This window comes from Pogonomyrmex barbatus, unplaced genomic scaffold, assembly GCF_055798465.1.
Source record: "Pogonomyrmex barbatus isolate J1 unplaced genomic scaffold, ASM5579846v1 scaffold6, whole genome shotgun sequence".
In the NCBI taxonomy this organism is placed as follows: Eukaryota; Metazoa; Arthropoda; class Insecta; order Hymenoptera; family Formicidae; genus Pogonomyrmex; species Pogonomyrmex barbatus.
In genome coordinates, this window is record NW_028297160.1 from 4066809 (window position 1) to 4088599 (window position 21791).

A 21791-nucleotide genomic window follows, 5' to 3' on the forward strand; every position below is an offset into this window, starting at 1 on the left:
AGACAGTAAAGATAGCGTGCACAATTGAACGATTAAACTCCAAATAAATAAAAAAAAATATTTTACATTACGATATTTATGAATTTGATACTTAAAGAGTTCAAAAATTTATTCATTCTTGAAAGATTGTACAATATATGTAGTGATTGTATGTATGTACAATGTTTAATCGTTGTCTTTTTCGATATTGATTGATTTTCTCCTTTTGTTCGCTTTGTGTTGCAAAAGCACGAAGCAGTCAGCATATATTTTTTACACATATATGTGGAGTTATCATTACAAAGCAATCAAGATTACACGTTGTATAATCAATGAAATGTTGATATATAATAATTTTCTTCATTATAACATATATTGTTCATGATATGAAATGGACCTATACATTGCGATATAAAATGAAAAAAATTTTAATTTTCTAAATTTTACATTTAATGGAAAAATATACATGCCAGAAAATAAATAGCGCGCACGTTAATGTTTAGTATTATTAAAATCTCAAATATATCAAAATGTTGAAATCTGTTTTTTGCAATGCTGATATTTTTTCGTTGTATTTATTGCACGAGCAACTATCATTATAGAATCATGTATTCTAATAATTGTATTCGTCGAAATATGGATCATTAATGATACTGTATGTTAATTGCAAACATTTAAACATTTTAACATTTGATTTTACATCGATAAAGAATTTTCTTTCTTTCTTTCATAAAACTGATTCAGATAAATTTTACAAAATGCATATATATTTATCTTTTTTTATTGATAAAGATAAACAAGAAATGATGTTTAACAAATTTATAAATCACTAAAAAACAATTAAATCAAATATAAAAAAAAATGTTAGAGTATAAATATTGTTCGATGATGTTTTAGTACTAAATAAATTAACAATAAAGAAATATTTCATTTCTTAAAAATTATTTATAAAGAATTAACAATAATCTATTACAAAAATTATTTTTATAGATTAAAAAATAAAGACAGAAATAAATAAAATATCAAATATAAAATAAAAATATTTAATCTCTATTTTTTGTATAATATTTTTATTATATTATAATATTTTCAATATTTGTGCTGTCCATTAATTAACACTTTATTGTAGTAAAAAAATGATAATAAAAGAAAACATTATACAACAATTATATTATTAATCAACATTAAAAAGCTTTCAATGTTAATATTAAATACTTACTATATATTTTATTTATTTTATTTTTGTATTCTATTATTGACAATGTAGGAAGCAAAAGCATTGTGATGGGTTATATTAATCATTGATGTTTTAAACATTTTGTACGATCGTAATTTGTTGCGTAAAATATTGTAGTTGGGATAAATATTGTGATTGTGATAAAGGAACCGCATTCAATAGTGATTCATGTTAGCTATTATATTTAAACTATTATATTTAATACAATAGTTTGGAAATAGTTTGGCATAGTTTGGAAAATCAATTTTTTTAATAACATTTAAATCATATATTTTTATCAATAAACCAGATAAAACAGCAATTTTAACTTCAATAGTTGAAGAATGAAAAAAACCAAGTAAAAACTGGTTCAAACAATTGTTGTAACTTGTTATCTACAAATGGCACGCACTTTAATGTTTATCCAGTTCATATCTTTTTTTGAAAACAGTGTAAATAAATCAGGGATGGTTGCTCAAGAATTATTCATCGGTAGTTTTAAAATACTTTGGAACTTGATCGAAAAGCGTATAACTTCACCGTGTTCTCCATTATAGAATACAAGTGTATGTGCATGTATATGAAGAGAATATGCGTATACTTATAGTTATTACATGCCGTAGCGATTGATGGATGGGATGTTTATAGAGATACGCAAAATAATAGCAACCGATGGGAATTTACGATCAGAAAAAAGACCATCGCCTTTGCTCACTCTCATGTACGTCTCTCTCGCTCCTAAGTCTTTCTAAGTGCGCACACATAAAAGGACCATATACGATCAACATGACGCAGACCATTATCGCGAAATCTCTCTTTCGGAATATTGATCGCGAGAATTTCGCGAGAAGTTATCTATCTCTGTGACGATAATTATATTATTCTCAATAAATTTAATATAAATTTAATATAAATTTAATAAATGTTAAATATTACATACATAATATTAAAAAATTAAAATTTTCGCGAAATTAGGAAGCAGATAGGTAATAATTTTCAATAACATAAATAAAAATTGCTGTAATTTTTTACTAGAAGTACTTTTTATTTGCATCGGATCAAATTTCATTTTCATATTTATTAAAAATCAAAAGATTAAATAATGTAATATTATAAAACAAATACATGATGTAACAGCAATAATTAATATAAATTTCTTTTACATTTGCAACATTACAGATTTCGATTCATCGAAATTATAGAAACTTTAATTAATAAATTCATTGCGTTTGACTAAATGTTTGAATTAAAGAAGAAACGTTAAGAGAGAAGATCGATTAAATAACCGCATAATCGCTCACTGAGATTGGCTCGAATCCTCTAATCATACCAATACACATTGCTCCAAGCCACAGACAGCAGGGAGATCCATCCCGTCTAATCGCTAATTTAGTCAGAAGAGAACAATTAGCTCAGCCAGAGTCCCGTAAACACAAACTTCAATAGAATGCTTTGCAAATTGACCGATAAGCGGACCGACTAAGACCGAGAGAATTCCGTTGGTCACAAAGAGAAGTTTGAGAGTTTTGCGGTTTGATATGAGCGGTGACTCAGATTCGGTTTGTGCGGTTCATGAATGACCGGTGAAGAACCTGAAATAGCTCCTGTCGGCCACGATAAAGTAATTTGCACAAGAGAGAGAGAGAAAGAGAGAGAAAAAGAGGGGGAGAGAGAGAGAGAGAGAGAGAGAGAGAGAGAGAGAGAGAGAGAGAGAGAGAGAGAGAGAGAGAGGAGAAGGGTGAGAGAAACCGATGCAATCGTTCCAAGCCACTCCTGTGGTCGTCGGGAGGTATTCTAGAATAGGAGTCAGTCGATTAGATAAGCTGCTTAGCTTCCCGCTCAGCTATCGTGCATAAGACAATGCGTGAGCTTGTCTCCACTAAGAACTTCAATACTGTACGATGTCACTTGCAATCCGATGAGGCGAATCCATTATCGAGACGCGTGTTAAATTAACGCGTGACTGGTGATCGTTACTTAAGTATTAATGCGCATAGTACGTAATTACGATAACAGCGATTGTCGTTAATGGAAGTACTGTAAAAGACAGAACAGCAAAATGAAATGTAAAATTTGTGTTTGTCGCGAAAATCGTACGATATAGTTACATGATTGCTTGCACATCATCTCCTCTTGCACGCTCTTATAGGGGAAAGCTTATACAAAGCTATCTGGTCTAAAGATTAAAGTATTAGATAAAATATGTTTAATATAAAATTTTCATCTTTCTCTTTTTATAAATGATAATACATGAATATATTTATATAATATATAATATATATATATATATACATCATTCATTTCATTTATTACATATTGTTATATGTAAAAAATAATTAACATTTATATAGGTATGTGTATATATATATATATATATATATATATATATATATATATATGTATATGTATATATGTATATTTTATATATATATATATATATACATATATATACATATATATATATATGTTATACATATATAAATGTTAATTATTTTTATTACATATAACAATATGTAATAAATGAAACAATTTTTTAACTAGAAAAACAAAACCAAAATTGAACTACAAAAATTTTATAAAATATCTTGTGCAACTGAAATTTTGCAGTAATGCTTTAATCGCGGTGCAAATAACATTGTAAAATTTTTTTATTTTCTGAATGTATATATACTAAAAGGTATTGGTCTATTTTGCTGTAGTTTCGTATAAAAAAATGGATACAAAAAAATGTTTTCCTACGACGATATCGCTCTAAAACTAATAGAAAAGACACATTCTCTGCACTTACTGCGATAGCCGTTTACTGTCTGGCAAAAACATGAAAATGGTTGGGACGCTAGACAGAAACGTTGCACCCATTCTCGAAAACGAGAATATTGCGCATAAAAGGGAGGAATGGATGACATCTCGAGGGAGGATAAGAGCGTTTGTAGAGTGGAAAATAGGTGGAGAGCGAGCACATAGCCGTGTTGGAAAATAGAATTCAATGTCTGCTTTAGTGATTTGCAAAAACATTTTCCCAATATTCACTATGCAAAACTCGTTCGAGATACCTTCACCAATCTTTTCACCATCTAATATTTATAGTTCTTATATGATAACATGAGATAATATTATGATAAAAATATTCCATAATATTATATATAAATACGCGTTTTATTAAATATTGTATAATTACTGGTATTGCGGATCTTATTGACATTGTCATATTATCGCAAACCATAAAAAAGTCTAATGAAATTTAAATAAATTGCCTTTTTTCATCTTTTTATCATCCAGATCTTTCAATCATCTTCACGTCTTCTATAATCAGTGTCTAAAAAGATTCGCGAATTATTCTTGCAGTGCAGTTCAGCAGTTCGATAAAGAGTGGGTTCATTTAGAAAATAAGGTCACGGAGAAAGCATTACACTTCTCTGTAATGCTTGAAAAATATTATCATTTTAATAAAGCTTGATAGAGAGAGAGAGAGAGAGAGAGAGAGAGAGAGAGAGGGGGGGGGAGGGAGGAGATATTCGCGCTAATACTATTTTCTATGGAATTTATAAAATATGATTGTTATAATACATAGTAATCACGAGATCTCGCAATAAGCAGGAGTTAAAAAAAAAGCTTCAAATATTTCTCTCGAAACATTCATTATTCATAACACAATTTTATATTCAAAATATAAAAAAATAAAAAATTAATGAAAATAAAAATAAATATATGTAAATAAATAATATATTATAACAATTATAATTATATAACTCATATGTAATATGACAGCTATGGAAATATTTCATATTTTCATAGTTTGTTGAGACATTACCTTCAGAAATCAAGATAAATTTACTAAGATTCATCTTATCTATGATAGACATCTTGTAAACTCATCATAAATGTCTATTATAAATATTTACAGATATATATCTATGATTGCATGATAGATTTCTATATATAATATAATTTTTACATTATTAACTGCGCAATAAAATAGAAAAAAAAATATTTTTATTAGAAGCAAAATTATCTTTTTCAACAATATTGAGGACATACTATTATATTGCCTGCAAAATAAGGATATAAAAATGAATATTGCCTGTAAAAATTAAACAATGAAAAATTAAACATTAAATTAAATATTGAAGATTAGAGATAATGTTGATCTGTTTTACGTGAATACTCTCAAACTTATATGCAAATTACAACATATAACAAATAGGAATCATGCGCGTATTCAATTGCGTTCCATTAATAATTCTCGCAAAATTTGAATGCAATATGAGAATTGTAGAATAAAAAAAGACTAATTGTAAATTAAGAGAGAAACAAATACGCGACAAGAAGGAGCGAAAAGGAGATATATGGCAAAATGAAATATCTCGGGGGGAAATTAAAATGCTAGGTTGCCATGAAGACACAGACTCTTCCGCTTACTTATTTATTCCATTATACAACCAGTATTTCAACGCGCAAGTGAGAGGCGGCGCATCAATGCATCGCTCTTGCGCATTATTGTGTTCGTGTTGCACAAATTTGTGGCAAACTCGACACCCGCATCTCCGATTTATGAGAACGAATGAAAATTATATTGTAAGAGCACGGATTTTGAATAATGAAATTGCATTCTGTGAAACATGCAATAATACGGACTTCTTAACAAAGAGAAAACGCGCACACAAAAATAAAAAAAATTATTCTCAAATATATATAAATAACATTAACTTATATGCGCGTTAGATATATTAATTTGTATTAGGTTACAGCAACTTGCGTCAAATGCATTAAAAGAAGAGCCATTTAAATTAAATGAGATAAATGTTCGGATTAATTTTATATTCAATGTAATCATTCGTATTTAATTGACGTGTAACGGGACAGACAGTCAAGAGAAAATTTTAGCAAACTGTTGAAATTACTGCCTGTAACACGATTAACCCATCAGTTATTCGATTACATGCTATCACAGTCATTGCGCATATTCTAGAAAATTTGATTCTAATTTGCAACGTGTCCTGTATACACCATTATTTAATTCGCGTAAAACTCTTGTCTGTATTGATGAATATCGATATTAAATCGGTAGCATTTATTCTAAAGTAGCAGCGAATAATTTTGTTGCATAAAAATGTCCTATTAATTTGTCGGAATATGTTTATAAATCATATTTATAAAATTTCTTAAAAACGTTAATAGTACTTTATTAGACACCCAAGAGAAACGAATCTAATAAAAAAATATCTAATTTTTTAAAAATAACTTAGTGCTAATTAGTAGTAATTAAAGTAGTAGTAATTAGTAGTAATTAAATCAGAAATCAAGAATTCATTAAAATATATAACAAAATGTGCGGCAGCCATTAGTGAAAATAAAGTGAAAATACGAAAAGTTAGTATGTACATACTCGTTAGTTTCCGGTATAAAAATTTAATGAAGGACGAACGTGATGATTGAAGATTTTGTGACAGAAAAAATTGTAACGAATGTTTTTTATAGAAAAAAATAAATTTTATTTTTGTAGAAAAACAATATTTTTTAAAATTTCTTCCATAATTGTACGCAACCATTGCATTTTAATCCAGCCATTAATTATGAGTTACAAAATATTTCTCAGATTTATTTAATTATTGTTGTAACGTAATTGTATATTTTTATTCAAAAACAGTAATTATAAACTAAATTATTTCTTAAATAAATTACTGTAGTTAAAATAAAATAATACGTATTTATTTATACTCAAGTTGGCAATTTCAATAATTAATAATCGCTAATGACGAATACTCTACTTTCTATTGCAAAACGTGCAAAATGTCATCTCTGTCAATTATCGGAAACTTTTTCGTTTCTAAAACCAAACGATTATATTGATGGAGTATAAATTATTATCTTCGTTATTCACACGATGTTTTCGCAATTTCCGAATCGCAATTTCCAATCTTTGTCAGATTTTTCAATTTGTTTTAATTCATTCGGCCTCGTGACAATCATCGGAAAGTTTTATCAGCATTATTAGGGTCAATGATTTTCGAATTTAAAAGACCAGCTTTATTATACGAGATGTGAAGTCATGAAGCAGACGATAACACCAAATCCTCTCTATTCTTAATTACTCTTATAAAATTAAAATTTCATCATGTCTTAATGTATCGTTTAACACTTAGAGGGATTATTTGAATGGTTGGACATAGCAATCATATCCTCTTCATATTAATAATAGTAATAATTTAACTGAATTTGTGATGTCACAATTTCGTAAATCTTTGTTGTAATATGCGTGCGTGTGTATGTGAAATTTTTTTCTCCAAATAATTATATCTATAAACCTTATGGAAGATGTTACATAATAAAGCTGTTTACAAATTTATATATAAATATTTCTCTTGCGAAACTAAAGAGTTTCAAAATAATCCGCGCTAATGCGTTATTTATTAATAAAACTTAAAGATATTATTTAAATGGCAATTGCATCCTCTTTAAACCCGTGATGATAATATAATTTGTAATAAATTCGTGTTGTCCCCATTTTCGAGAATTTTTTTTAACACGTATGAAATTCTTTCTCCAATAATTATATAGAGAGAAACTTTTGAAAGATATTATATAATATGTTCACCAATGTAGACATACGTTAAAAAGCTGAACTATAATAACAAAAAAAGTCTTTAAATCACACATTAAATAAAAGATATATGAACACAAAAATTCCGCACTAAAATTTAACGAATTATTAATAGTAATTAAAGATAAATACGAAATACAAGAAAATGTACTGAATACTAACACTAAGTATCGATGATTACTCAATAGTCGTTGAATAGTCGTTAAAGAATAGTATCATCTTTGTCTTGATGTATCTATGGCAATATCGTTGTAATTTGTCACGTGCCGACTACTGTATGACGGATTGCTGACCGCAACCGGAACTACAAATTACAAAGCTACCGCAACAATTAACCTAACGAGGTGCCAACGGCTAGAGTAATTTCACTTCATGGATCTGTTAGTAAGACACTTTACCGATCTGTCGACTATTCGATTTAATCTAGATCAACGTAACACATGAAATTTCAATATTTCTAAGCCATTTATAGGATTTCAGATGAGAACATTAGATATCATTCATATAACTTGAATACGTTGGTTTTATGACATAATAAAATTATGTCTAACAAAAATAAAAGAGTATATCGTTATATTCATTAAAAGTAATTAAATTTTGTAACATACATATACACCTAACATTCTTAATGTTATCTTATAATTTGAATATAAGAATAAGAAGAAATAGGAAATTAATCGAGAAACGATCAGACGTACAAATACTTACCTGTTAGTCGATAATTCTGTGGCAGACTTCTAATTTATAGTATTTATTTGCAGAAGTTCACGGTATATTACGATATATTATAAAACGAATCTGATGAAAGATTTAGAATTTTTATTGGCCATCATAATGCAATTTTTAAAAAATGAGAATGAAAAAAGTGTAATATATAAAATTATTAAAAAAAAATATTTTTTTAAATTTTTGACAAGCGCGAATTGTATAATAGTTCTTGTATTAATGAACGATTAGAAATAATTATAAAATTTATTATGTACATATCATTAATAAATTGTTACCAATATGCAATAATGTATAGAATTAACTTCAAACAAAGGAAGTTTTGGTAATGTTGCTTGATGTAAACTATGATAATAAAATTTGCAAGGATAAACGAAGAAGTTGCTTCAGGTCAGCGAAATCGACAGCGAAGGTATCATAGTTCTCGTATCGCGATGGCACCGATATTTTATGACGGATGAAGGCGATGTCGGCCGCAACGATACAAAGTCGTAGTGAAGGTACAAAATTCCTGATCGCGATGAACCAGGAATGCGAGATCTCGAAGAAATCCACTTTTTCTTGCATCGAGTATTGCGCGAGTGAAAATATTGATAAAGGTCGCTTGTGATTATACGTTTTGTTAACCTGCGCCAACTCGATGATGGATGACTTATCGGTAATCTCGCATAAGATGAAATTATGGAAGACGAGTTTTCGTTCTGCTTCATATTCGCTGGGATCACGCAACACTACCGTGACTAAAGATTTAAAGTCATAACTTTCCCGCTCTTCCTGATGACATATGCATTATTTACATATAACTAATCTGATATATCATATTCTTTTAACGGAAACAAGCAATAATCAAATAATTTCGAGAAAAAAAAATATCTAACAGTTAAACTATTTGCTTTAGTATTTGATTGAAAATATAACTTATAACATTTTTAATTAAAAATATATTGATTTTAACTTAAACAAATATTTCTCATATGAAGTATGACATCATTTTATGTCGCTTCATATAAGGCATGGTGACTTCATATGATGACATAGTATCTTCAAATTTAGATTTCTGCTCGTGTGTGTATCTAATAAAATACGATTGAGAATATTTTACCTATTAACGTTGATATATACGTCTCTTGATTAAAAAAATATAAACCACTTACTCAATACGTCTACTTTAATGCCAGCCATCAATTCCATTCCACTGTCGTCAACAATACAGTACATTTTTCTCACGGAAAGAGAGACAACTTCTTCGATCGCTACCGTGATATATACGCGGCCATTCGGGCCAAGCCCCCGCGAAATCATTCACGGAGACCTCTCACTCTCCCCACGTGCTCGCCAGAGTACGAGTCCGCGGCGGGGAGACAGGAGAAAATCATGAAAAGCATGCAAGCGAGTGAGAGCAAACACAGCTGTCATATATGCGAGAGGAAGAGAACGAAAAGAACGTTTTCTTCTCTCTCTTTCTCTCTCTCTCTCTCTCTCTCTCTCTCTCTTTCTCTCTCTCTCTGATTTCAACCTGCGAGAGACTTGGCGAATGTCCTGGTAACGAGAGAAGTCGCCAGTGTCTCGGTAGACCTCCATCTGGTACAGCGGGCTGGGGCTTCTTCGGAGATCGTCTGTCTATCCGTCCGGATTGTTCGCGTGCCACCTGGCAAATCGCCGTGCCAGATTCTACGTCTCATTGTTTCTCCTTTTTTTTTTTCTTCATCTTAGAACGGATGTAACGCGCTCGATACTCGTGGGAACGGGAACGTGTGAGCCGGAATAAATAGTATCGAGTACGTAAACGTTGTCGCGGCGTGTAACGAAATCAAACTTAGCGCGTGCCGTTTTAGCAAGATCGCAAACGGGAATTTCCCGTAAGATTTTAGTGTGATTAATTCATACAGCTGCTTTATTCGCGCCGCCGGCACTCGCACGCCGGCTTCGATACTCGCTCTTGTGTTTAATCAATATCAACGTGGATTGAAATTCATGGCAACTGCCTCAAATTGCTCCCGGTAACAATGTTGAAATGAATATCTAAATGTATTTATCATTATATGCGTTATATGTATTTATCATTATATTGCATTAATAAAGTCGGAAATATATAAATAATTAGGCAGAGCAAATTGTCTAGAGGCTTGAATCAAATTCCTAAGTAGTCCGTTTGTTTAAAAATTTTTGTTTCTAAATCATATAGTAAAATTTTTTCATATATAAAAAATTAATAATTTTTTTTTTTAATAATAAAAATGAATGATAAAAAAATGAAGACTGAAGAAATGATTTGACAACAAAATATTATTTTCTAATCTCAGTTTTATTCTCAATCTTAATTAAATTTCTTCTTCTTCTTAAATTAAATTTTAATTGAATATGTAATATTAATGTAATATGTAATATTAAAATTTAAAAATATACGTAAACAATTTTGTTTAAAAATCTAGTATTATTTAAACTTTCTTTCTGCAAATTAAAATTAAAGAATATCTACCATATGAATATGAAATTTAGAATATTTTTACAATTTGTAGTTCATTTGTAATAATCTTATGTATTTATTATGCACTTTTTTATATATAAATATATAAATATCTATAAATTTAATATAAAATTATCCTCAATGCATGTATATAATATATATCATGGCATTGAAAAAAATTGTTGCTCCATTTAATTCACTCTCTAATAAATACTCTCTCCATGTGAATATTGCGGTCAAGAGAAAAGTAAGTGTGAATGCAAATGTGAAATCTACAAAACGTCGATGCATCACATGAGCGTGCAATTTAATTCGATAACTGACTGTATTAGGTTTGTCCGTGTGTTATGCTACCGCATCGTTGAACTAATCGGGAGGAAATAATTTGTTTGGCCGCACCCGGGTTGTACATAGGGTCTGATTGGCCATAGATGATCGATCACTGTATATTGGATCGTGTTGCCGTATGTATGTGAAGCGGGAATTAGGGACTATCTACATGTTATTGTCATTGAGCAACGGAGCGTGATCGTTCTGTAGGAAAAAAACTTTTGCTGATGAATTTGATAAAATACTAATTTATATCGCTTTTGAAATTGAAATAAAGAATAGGATGATGATTTCTCAATTTTGAGAAATTAAATTGAGAAATTATAAACTTTTTATAGAAAAAAATAAATAAGCATGCAAGTCTTGCGGAAGTTTAAAATACATATAAATATATAATAAATTTTCTTTGCAATATTCTAAAAAATCTTTGCAATATATAAAAAAATAATATATTACTGTTCCAAAATTGGAAAGAAGACACTGGCACGAACACTTGACGTGAAAAATATGGCCAGTCTCTTGTTAGATATCAAGTAACTGCTCTCAAAGTGCATTTTAATAAATAATTCATACAATAATTCATACAATATCTGTATTATAATATACCTTTTATTTATTATGATATTGACTACATATAATATTATATTTATTTATCCAATATTATAAAGAATTATAAAGAATTCTTGCTGCATAGTGATGTATTTTTCTGATTTTTTGGTTGAAACTTTGAATATATTTACAAAAGCTTACAGTTTTTTAAGATAAATTATTTGATTATTACATTAACATTATGTAATAAAAAACGGATATATCTTAAATATTTACATTTTTAATAATAAATAATAGATTTAAATTCGCAAAAATAATTTGGTTCTTGAAAGTATATACATTTTCGTAAAATTATAGATTAATTTCATGTTTTCAGAAGATACGTTCATGCATTTACATATTTTTTTAATTAAAGAATTTAAATACAAAATAAGTTTTAGGTTTCACTATTTTGCTTTATTTGTATATGGATTTCATTTTTTATTACTTCTTTTATTCTTTCAATACTTCCTCTTATTAAATTATATTTCTACTTTTCATTAAATTATTTCTATGATAAAGATATATTTAGATGTATATAATATGTTTAGATGTATATAATGTGCAAATATATATAAATATCTACAATATATTTTGAGTATCAATAAATTTGCTAAAATGATTGTGCACATCAGTCATCACTGTGTTTGATTCTGAAAACAAAAGATCATATTCTTTCGTTATAATTTAGTATATTTTAAGCTTTATGTTAAACTCGCAATTTGTATCAATCTAAATAATTATTTTTGGTAGGATTTTTAAAATCGTTACAAAAAGTAATATTATATAAAAAAATATTATATAAAATAAATATTATATAAAATATTATATAAAAAATATTATATAAAATATATTATATAAAAATCTGACTCACAGTCTACAAATTATTTCATCAGTTATTACTCATTGGCTAATTATCAGAAGTTGCTCAAGAAACTTGCCACAAAATTATCAAAAAATATCGATATTCTCGAAGATTATCAGTGTTAAATACGATAAAAGATAACTTGTTTCTTGTTTTACATATATAACAAAATTGTATTTTATAATACAACTTTAATGTAATTATTGACGTGATTATCTTTATTTTTTTATTATATACGTATAAGTTAGATAATATTTTGAAACTAATAAAGATTTTAAAAAGAAAGCATGTAAAGAAAATTTTGTAATTGTGATTGAATTACTATTCATACGCAACTTTTTATCCAGTGTAGTTTAGTGTATTATTTTACTGATATATATTTTTCAAATTTTGCATGCATAAAAACAGGCTTTTAGAGGCTTTGATCAGAAAATGCGGAAAATACATCACCATATACTGCTTTAAACAATTTAATGTAATCACGTAAATTTCGAGCACAACATTAAAATGCAATTTCCTAAAGTCTGTAAAATTTGCTTTATATAAATAAAACCAAATTGAAATGCGAAATGTTTTGATCAACAAATTGACAGTTTCGTAACAATCCACGTACTTGAAGCTGTTGCTATTACAGGCATTCCGTTTCTAATTTGCGTTCCACTACCAGTTCTAACGTTCACCTTTAAGAACGTCGCTCGCTTAAAATGTTCATCAGGAGATAGTATCCTCGCGAAAGTTTCGCGATATCTACTATTTAACTAACATTAATAACTGGTATTTTATCTGTCACCTCCCTTTCAAATTCTCGTTTGAAAGATGCGAGTAAAGTATACAAACAAGAGTAATTCTTAAATATTATAAATATTTTTTTCATATCACAGAACTCATATATCGCATAAATTATTAATATATTTTGTAAAGATTAAAATATATGTCAATGCTTTAATTTTTAGCGTTTTAAATATGTTTATGATTTTTTATTTCAAAGATATTTTTTATTATTTTAATCAAAGGGGTTATTAATTTCAATTAGCTACAAAATATATATATATAGACAAAATTATTTTCGACCATCGGATTTATTTTAGCTACATGAAACATGAATCAAACATTTCAATTAGCATACTACACTCACTTGGTATGATATATGCAACAATTCAGTACGGCACCTAGTAAATAATTTTAGCGGTAAATCTAATGCCATACGATTGAGTTAAATTTCTTTTTTGTAATCGACAAAAATCAAACGAGGAAATATTTCTTTTCGGTATTAAAATATATATTATTTAGGAATAGTATTATAAAATTAGAAAGCAACTTAAAGTAATTATTTGTTTTAAAGCGACTCGTTCCCCATTTTTCAAATTCGCGTCAAGAGTCCGTGCTCCTGTAACTTGCACTAAATGTCAAACCTTCCTCTTTTCGAGGCAGTTGTAATTTCACTTCCACGTGCGTAATCCACTTTCACGAAACCGGTATTGTGGTGCGCGACACTCGATCTACCGGGATCGCAGCGAACCGCCCGGCGCTCGGGAAGATCGGAATTACAAAACGAAATCGGCCAATTAAGGCTGGCCGCGAATATTAAAAGCCGGTTGTTTTATGGGTTCATATTCTCCTTGTCGGCCTCTCAGGATTCATTCAGTGCGCTAGTGGACGTGCTGCAGATGCGAAGCAGTCTCATGTGTTACGCGGTGCGCTGAACTAAGGACGAAAAAAGCGGAAAAAAGGAAGTGAGGGACTCTCCGCGGAATTTCTTTAGCCAACTTTGCGAAACGGTGAGTCAAGTAGCGAGATAAAGTTTAATGGATCTTCGGGGTCGAACTTTTGATGTACGGACGAACGAGAGAACGCATTCAAGCAGTACGTGAGCTTCATCGTAACTTTGAACAGTGCTAGCGCTAAAACGCTTCGCGCCTGATCATTTCTTACGTCTGTCTGTCGTGCCTGCGAGGAAAACGTGCTGGTTCGCGACGTTGTTTCACTTTATTTCAAGTAAAATTGAGCGAGATAAATGTTATTTAAACGAGATAAGTAATTCTCCGCCCTATTTGGTTTAAAACTTAAATTACAAAATGTGACGTTATTGATTGAGATATTCGAATAAATTGAAAATAATTTTTTTCAATCGTAACAGTATTCTTTATGTTAAATTGAATTCTTTAAATTATAATTTTTTTATTAATAAATAATTAACATAATAAACATAACTAAGTTGGAAATAACTTGTAATGTGAACACAATTAAAAAATATATATAAAAATTAAGATAAAAATAATAGAAAACTTAAATATATACTGTGAAATATATACTGTGTGTGTATATATACTATGAATTCCATTCTACTTATTTGATTTTTAATTGCACTCATTAAATTTCTTGGCTAAAAAATTATAATGTTATACTATTCTATTTGTGTGGTATTGCTGTTTTACTCTAATGGAGCATCTCAGTTGTTATTCGGACAATCGAATTTGCCGGATACCGATACCACGACATATCGATCGGCCAACAAACGAATTTACCGAACATTTGCCTGCTAATTCACCTATGCATGCCACATAATCCGGTTACGTCGCTGGCACCGCAGGAATGCGCGGATACTCAACTGTGTAACTAATAGTACTGTACTATATCAGTTTTCGCATAAATGTAAATGTCTCATAAGAATACAAAGGATAGATAATGGATTAAGAAAACAGAAGTACACTTATTTCTTTCTCGATAAATCAATTATAAATAAAATTATATTTATAATAATCATGTTATATGTGGTCATATAGAATAATAAAAGAAAATATTTTCAAAAGTACAGTAAATATTATAATTGGCTTCTTTAACGATAAATTAATATTTGTTAGAGTTTCATATTTTTTAAATTTTAGTATTATTTTTCAAAACTTAATTTCAAATTATGTTTGTAAGTTATTTTTATACAAAATCTCGATAGTACTAAAAAATTTAATTCAGACAGAAATAAATATAAAAAAATACGGCGTATAAAAAATATTTTTTAATAAATTTTGTATCACAAAACTTAATTTATTTGCGCGATTTCTCTTCTGATGTGTATATTTTCATTTGTTCGTGGACATTTCTTTAGTATCTTTACATTATTTTAGTATCTTAGAATTATCTAATAATTTATCTAAAATTGAATTTTATAATGTAACATGTTTTATAATATCACACTGATAGTACGTACGAACAGTGTTATTGATTTGTGGTTACAGAAAATACGGTTGTCACGTCTTGTCTCTTCATACAACAGTATAGCCCTTTGACATAAACCCGATTCAGTATGACCTTAGTTCTAACAATCTGTGATCTCAGTTTCAATCCTTAGTTTACAATTAGAGCTGATTAGATTAATAATTTTTAATTAAGATAAATGTTCACAGCCCACAAACATAATTTTCTTCTGAATAAATCTTGTTTGATTAATTAATATTGCAAATAATCCAATTTTCTTGCTTTAACATTTCTACATATTTAAATTTTCGTTTAATTAAATTCTCAAATGTTATTTTCAAATTTTTCTAAAGATTATTGTAAACTATTTGCATTTTTGAGCGCAAAAATCTTTTAAATGTTCATTTGTCTAAATCTCTTTATTATTTCTATCATTTAGATTGCAGAACTATATCAAGAAATGTTTTGACAGAAAAATTTTTCTTCTATCATACTAATTATATTGTATTTAAGAACATTTTTGTAAATTTTCTCTTCATGCTTAAGGTAACAATATAAAATTTAAAATGTAAAATAATGCATTCTTTTGTTATAAATCAATGGACGTATTTCATACTATCGAAGCTATTTAATTGCAAAAAAAATAAGTTCTCTAAAACTTTGAGTTGTTTTGCATGTATACCACAATTGAATCGGCCGATTTGTGGACGGGTCTCGTCAAATATTTGTCAATCAATTTGCTTAGGCACAATGTGCGTGAATCTACGACAATCTCGTTAGGGTTATCGAGTACACAGTAACGCGCGAATGCGTTGCAATTACTGAGAAGGACAAATTATCCAGCACATTGTCCGGAAACGGACTTTACAGCACCGTCGTCTTAATGAATGATCATTCTTCCGCCTCGACGAACTCGATCTTTATGCAATTAGAAATTAAATCGAGTCTTCCTTGAGTCCACGGTCTATATGTCACGCATCGTCTATGATAGGAGTGACAGTTTCAAGCAATTACTTCAAGCAATTATATATAGCTGGAAATAAGTGTGTATGCTAGTGTAATTATTGATTCCATTATCATGAATCTTTTTTTAACATACACGTATCTTTCTTTTTATTTCTATTATTATTGAATATTTATAAAAATTTATTTCATTTAAAAAGATATATGTCCAATTATTTTACCATATTTTACAAAGAATGTAAGTCAACAGAAATAGGCAACAATATTGTTATTATTCAAGCAAACAAAAATTACAATTAATTTTTTCTTTTTTTTGCAGATTTACAAACAAAAATAAAAATAATACAAAATATTAATACAAATATTATCAAAGTACAACAGAAGTATTTATCTTATTAAAAATATAGTTTATATTAGTTTATAACATGTAAATTAATATTACAATCTAAACTCTATAAAATTTATATTTATCTAAACAAATTCAGATGTCGAATTATTCATCACAAAATTATAAAATAAAGCTATTTTTTTAATTTTTACATAAGTTCACTGATTGAGTTCAATTTATACATAATATGCTAAATTGTCAGATTATAATTTCAATTTTAAATTGTTCAAAGGATCTGTCAGTAAAATTAAAGAATCGCGAGTTTTCGGATAGTCTGTGTATCGATTTTAATAAAACCGTTTTATTCCGTGCCAAACGGACATTTGCGATCGAGCTGTCCGCTGTCCGCTGTCATACTTCGTCGAGCTGGATTTCCGCGAGTTGTAAAATATCATCGGACGCCGCGGGAGTAATTCGAAATCCGTTTTATCAATTAATATCGATGGACGACCGTATCACAACGATTTCGTAGGCATCCCGCTGAATATTGGACCCGCAGAATCCGCCGATATAATTGCCGCTGTGGTATCGTTTGTCAGTAACCCGTCATTACTTCGGCTTCCCTCTCTCTCTTTCTTTCTATATTGTTTGCGGTTAGCTATGGTCATGCCATTTCCTCGACTATTCATTTTTTTCTTTCGTTCTTGCGAAAATTAATCTGCGACAACGGTTATTGTTTTCCGCAAAGTATTACCAATAATAAAACGGTAGATCGGCTAAAAGTGACTTAAATAAATTTTCTATAAAAAGCGACAGTTACACCAAGTTTTCATAAAATATCTCTTCTCATTTCGTGTGTCGTTCGTATAATTACTGGTTTACCCGCAGATATATCGCGTATAAATATGAGAAATTTTTTAAACCAAAGTGATATGTGTTATGATTGCATATTTCCCGATTTTATCTTTGCATACATTTTATAAACCACATTTACGGACAAAATATGTTAAAAATTAAATATGTAATCAGAAAACAATTTAAATTACAGTTATTAAAATACAATTCTTAATTAAATTACATTTAATTTCGTTTAGTTTATGAAAATGATTGTTATTGTTTTTATCCTCTTTACAGCACAATTGAAAAATAACTGATATTTAATAAAAATTTTTAATTTATGGTATATGCGTAATCGATAAATTTCTTTCTGTGTTCGAAGATGACCCTATAAGATTTCTATTTGCGTCGCGACTCCGACGTATATAGTAAGTAATTTTATTTGCAACGGAACGTCTTATCGTTAGTAGTATTGTCGTCGGTCGGAAGTTTCAACACGCGGCACGAATTTCGCACCCGTGCGGTAAGAGAGGAGAAACGGAACTGCTAGTAGAGGAAGCGTCGTGCCTGTTTGTCGAGCGTGTAACGAGTACCATGGTAATTGCTCCGCAATCGAGGCGGTAACCGGTGCAATATCTGCATGCATTGCGCCCCGCGGACGAAGCTTAATTGCGCCTGCGTCAGGAACATGTATCTACCGATGCTTTCTAATGCTCCACGATGACGCGGGACATGCGAATGCGTCGCTCTTTCGTCGAAGCGACTGTTGCATTGAAATTGTCACGCTCCCGACGCTAAGCTATCCGCAGTTTCGATCCGCAGATAGCAACGTTCTATCACTGTTCATGGATAACGGCGGTTGTTTTATAAGAGAGCTTAAATTAACGCAATTAATTAATTTCGAAAAAACGTCTATATATCGGTGTTATCTTTTCATCGAGAGTTATAGCAATTAATTATTTCGCGACGAGAGCCTCCAAAAAAGATGTTTTTCAGAAAAAAATTAACTTTTAGAAGTTCTATTGTCAATAAATCTCACGTTGCTTTTATGTTATGTATCCTGGTGCTTTTGCTTAAAAATTAATAAATTAGATTATATTTTGATTCTTTTTTTGTAATTATTACAGAAAGAAAAACTGAATTAGAAGAATTAACTGGTATGAGTTATTTTAATATAATATTTATTGTAATGCATACGTTTTTAATGTGTAAAATATTATGTATGGAATTGATTAATTTTATTGGATTTAAAAAAGTTAATGTTAGTCATAATAAAATGTATTGGATATAAAATATTTAGATAATCGAGATTCTGTTGATTGAATTCAATATTCAATGTGAAATTTTGTTATGAAAAATTATTATATTTGTATTTAACAATTTATATCCATGAAATAAATTCTTAAATTAGTAATATAAAAATTTAATAATTTTAAAAGACTAATATTATCTTAGAGGAGTCTGTAAATTTAACAATTTTTACGTAATTTATCGATCTAGAAATCTACAAGATAAGTATTAAATTTAATATGAAAAAAATCAAACATTATAAAAAACAAGATCCTTGCTAATTTACTTTTTGAAACATCAACGTTACGTTTTATTAATATATACTACTTATCGATAAATAATAAAACAAAAATATGATTCTGTTTCTTTTTTATTTCATGAATATCAGAAAACGTGAAATACATCATATAAGAAAGATGATTCTGATGATTCTCTTTCCTGTTTTCCTCTGCAATTCTCGAATGCAATGTGAAAGTTTGACAATTGCGATAAACCACTTATAGCTGTGTTACCTTTCTATGTACACATTTAGTTCTGACATTACGCTACGTGGCGATGTGCACGATACTATGCGCGTTTATGTATACCTTTGTTACGTGCTATTACGAAACAATTACGTAAGGTCAACGTGTGGTAATGAGTGCAGTCGAGCGGTAGGTTAATTGTGCTGATATTGGAACGAGGAAAAGCCGTTTTTCCTTGCATCCTACATGTTACGAGAATCCTACTGTAACGAGAATAATTCAGATCAATGTTGCTTCCGTAAGAACAATAAAAGGATATAGAAAAATAGATAAATAAAAAAGATGAGCCAACACGATCATTTAGATACCTGAATATTGCAGTGTAACGTGTAATATTTAAGCGATTAAAAAAATATTTTATATATTTTAAGAGGATATTTTGAGATATTCTCTGTTATGATAGAATTATATATAAAATTTAAAATTATATTATAAATTACAATATTATATATAAAATACGAGATAGAATAAAAAAGTATAAAATTATAAATATCTATCGTTTAAATTATCAAAATCAACTACATCGCGAAATAAAAAATATTGCGCAAATTTAAAGATACTGTACAGAGATCAATAAACAAAACTGTGTTTTTTCCAGCTTTGATATTCTACTAAGCCGCTGAAAAAAATGGTTTACTACGGATAATGATAGATTAAACAATATAATTCATTGCGATAATTCTTAGATTATCTATCACTTAATCAAATCTTATTATAATTCTATAAACGCTATTTTTCTTACTGTACTTATAACAGTAATGTAATAACATTTATATATGCTTAATGTATAAAACATTTTTTATAAACTGTTCACAGTTTCTAATAGGTCTAAAAATATTAGAAAATTAAATGCAGTAAATTAATTAACTTGTTTTTATTAATTTTCAGAGAAAATAATATCTTTTTAATTTGTTTTCCTCAATTTTGTAAAAATTTTATCAAGTATAAAGTCGGGCAAATGCAAATAATAATCAAAATATTTTAATTAAAAACATACGTTAAAAATGTTTTAATATAAAATATTCTTAGCTATAAATTTATTATATTATATAAACTTTGGATTGAAATGTAGAAAGATAACTTTACCTATTTTCGCTGAATTTCTATCTTGTAGTTGAAGAAAGTGGTTTCTTTATCGTTCTACAAATTTTGCATAAACTACAGTGATGTCGGAAAGAATCCTGTTTTCTGACGAACATATTTCCACTTCGTCTATTTTTTCAGCGCTGATTGCGAATCTGACTTTAAAATTTGTCTGTTGGATGAAAACATAGAGCAAATAAAAATTTATGAAATTTTTACGTTGAGAACTCCTGTTTTTTAAATCACCGTTCACCGTGTGTAGATTATCAGCGAACGTAAAAAAGGCATACGAATTTTTAATTTCACGATTTCGCATATCGTTGCACGAAGGATAAAACGATCGGGATAATTCCGATAAATTCGGATAGCAAAACGAAGTTTCGCATGAATGATGCAATAAATTTTGCGGCACGACGAAATCCGCGGTTTTTGCATAACTGAGACGCTCGTTAATTGTTTTGTTTGCATCTACTTTGCATTCGGTAGCAACGCGATTTATCGCGTTAGTAACATCACGTGATTCGATTGCGCACTCTCTGGAGATCAAAATTAATGCAGCTAATTTGCAGTGAGGACATTAGCGTAACAAATTTATGTTCCGTCGTCGGTGAACGGAATGACAGGAAATTCGCTTGAGCGACGTGCGACGAAGAGATTATCCGAGGAATTAAATTTCTGTAGGTCACCCGCATTTTATGTATAATTAATTAATCTGCTTAATCTTCAACTTGTCCAATTCTATCATTCTGTTATATTAAATATGCAATGTCATTTCGCTAAAGTGCTTAAATGCAGACAGTTG

The 21791-nt window shown here is 29.1% G+C and overlaps 1 protein-coding gene across 3 annotated transcripts in view; it reads left to right on the forward strand.

Annotated features, from left to right (window-relative positions):
* The first annotated feature begins 10026 nt into the window (after window positions 1-10026).
* The window catches only part of LOC105429016 (salivary C-type lectin 2), a 97295-nt gene continuing 85530 nt past the window's right edge, over window positions 10027-21791 (forward strand). Inside the window, exons 1-2 of one of the 3 annotated variants that reach the window (XM_011641661.3) lie at window positions 10027-10522; window positions 14204-14550. The gene's annotated coding sequence lies outside the window, so the exon portion shown is untranslated. The remainder of the gene's footprint in view (window positions 10523-14203; window positions 14551-21791) is intronic. The other 2 variants (XM_011641662.3, XM_089082425.1) reach the window with 2 other exon arrangements.